Raw genomic sequence first — 2,500 nt, 5'->3', positions numbered from 1 at the left:
ACACAGACACACAGACTCTGATACACAAGAGGAGACTAAAAAAGGTGATAAAGGGGGAGTTTAGGAGGATGCAGGCATACAGGGGGGATGAGCCGTAGACTCAGCACAACAAAGTTACAGGAGCTATTTGTTGCTTATTTGCTAATGTATTAGTTTATACCTTTATTTGCTGTTCTTTAGAAGATGTGGGCATGTATGTATTTTTCTTTGTGTGTTTGTATGGTGTGCTTGAGTGATCGGGGTGGAGTGCTGTTCATTCTGTAGGGGCCTGAATGATTAGCATTTTGCGTCCTGTGACCTGGGACTGCATTACCCATCATTCCCTAGGAGGGGGAGGGAAAGAAAAATGGAGCGGCATGTTGTCAGACGGCGTCCCCCTACTTCTCCTCCCTCCCACTTTAATCAGGTCTGCTTAGATCGTTCAGGAAGTGGCGAGGAGAGGGATAAACATCTGAGCGCTAACGATAGCAGCTAACCGCCGGCTCCTTAAGTGTCTCCCACTCCCACGCAGCGGTGTTGGCTCTGAGCGAGTCCCTCAGATGATGTGACGCGAGGAAGCCTCGGTGGAGACATCAGAGCGACCAAAAGCCAGCCTGTGATCTCACGCTCCGGCCTCGCTCGCGGCCCACAATCCACCACACTTCCTGTTAGCAAAAAAAGAAAAATAACACACCGTCACACATGAAAAGCACCGTTCCCTAACGGGGTCTATCCTGCTGTCCGCAGTTAGCCACTGGGGCGGTGTTATGGGCACGTTATGGGTCACGTTATTCCTAAACAGGGATCAAACAAAGAATGGATGCTGCTGGCCTTTCCCTCATAGACACATATGTGGGATTTCTGTTGTTTCACTCTGGCGTGTGTGTGTGTGTGTGTGTGTGTGTCTTTGTTCTGTTTTTTTGTTTGTCCCTGTCTAGCGCCTTTGTGCGTGCATGTAAGTGTGTGTGTGTGTTTCATCTGTGCGTTTTTCTGTTTGTCTCTTCATGGTCTACATGGCTGCCTGTCTGTCTGTTTGTGTGTGTGTGTGTGTGTGTGTGTTTGTGTGTATGTGTAGGCGGTGGTTGAACCATCTGCTCAGAGCGGCGTCATCTCCCATCAGCTCCATGAGAGGGAGGGTTCACTGGGGCGGTGTGTGTGTGTGTGTAATATATATGTGCATTTGAGTGTGCGCATGTCCGCTCTATTTCCCATGCTCGAGGAGAACAAGGCGTCGCTGGCTGTCGTGTGAATGTGCAGGCTCTATCTCTCGGTGTGTGTGTGTGTGTGTGGTGTTCAGGCTCTCTCCGCTGTGCCCGCCAGCACAGACGTCTGGCGTTTTGCCAGGAGAGCTGTGGTGGCTGGTGAACGTACTTGTTCGCACTGCTCGCTTCCACCTTGCCCCCCCCCCACGCTTTTTTGTTTTTGTTTTGTTGTTGTTGTTGATTTTGGACTGGATGGATTTTGTTTGGCTTGCATGTCTAGTACATTATCTCACCGATCATTTTGTTGTGCTCCTCCCTTCCCCCCTTTCTCTTTCGCTCCCTCTCCACATCTCTCTCTCTCTCTCTCTGTCTCTCTGTCTCTCTCTCTCTGTCTCTCTGTCTCTCTCTCTCTCTCTCTCTCTCTTCTCTCTCTCTCTCTCTCTCTCTCTCTCTCTCTCTCTCTCTCTCTCTCTCTCTCCACATCTCCCTCTCTCTCTCTCTCTCTCTCTCTCTCTCTCTCTCCCACATCTCCCTCTCTCTCTCTCTCCACATCTCCCTCTCTCTCTCTCTCTCTCTCTCTCTCTTCCTTTCGTCTCTCGCTCTGTCTCTTGGTGGAGGCTCTAGGTTTCTGCTCACTCTCTTGGGGTTCTGCATAAGATCCTGCACGTACACAAAGTCTCCTGCTTCCTTGCTCGTTTAGCCTCAATAAAATGGCGGCTGTGTGTACACTCACACACACACACACACACACACTCTCTCTCTCTCCCCACCCCCCACTCCCCATTTGTGAGCAGTTGATGTGCTTAACTAGCAGTAGGCCTATACTGCAGCCTGTTTTTTGTTTTATTTCTCTCTAGTGCATGTTTGAACGGTGAAGAGCGCTTGTGTGGTGTGAATATCGCAGGCAAGAATCATCACACCTTCGTCACCGGATGGTAGGAAACTTCCTTTCGCTTCGGCGGTGTGTGATTCATCCACCTCACGTTTGCAATTACAGCTAGAATGTGCCTCTAAAACATTTTTTTTTACGTCAAACTAAAACATCACAGTGATAAAATTGTAGATCCTTCCGCCAGGCCTGGATAGGAACTGTGTGTGTGTACATGCACACACACAGTACACACACACACACACACACACACACACACACACACACACCGTTCTCCTCCCCAGATGTGTGGGTGTTTCAGCCCCTAACAGCCATGTCCAGTGGTCATGATGCTGCTGCTGGTGCCTTAACTGCTTTTGTGCAGAGTGTGTGTGGTGGTCTCTGCATGGTTTTGGGTCCTGAGTGCTTGAGCGCTGGTGTGTCTCGGGGG

At 50.0% G+C, this 2,500-nt stretch overlaps 1 protein-coding gene across 1 annotated transcript in view; it reads left to right on the top strand.

The window, feature by feature from the left end:
- The window catches only part of mbd2 (methyl-CpG binding domain protein 2), a 42,608-nt gene that overhangs the window by 12,464 nt on the left and 27,644 nt on the right, over nt 1–2,500 (top strand). The window lies entirely within an intron of this gene.

Source organism: Alosa sapidissima, chromosome 13 (genome assembly GCF_018492685.1).
Source record: "Alosa sapidissima isolate fAloSap1 chromosome 13, fAloSap1.pri, whole genome shotgun sequence".
NCBI lineage: Eukaryota > Metazoa > Chordata > Actinopteri > Clupeiformes > Clupeidae > Alosa > Alosa sapidissima.
Note: the sequence above shows the minus strand (reverse complement) of the source record. Positions and strands in the feature narration are given on the sequence as shown.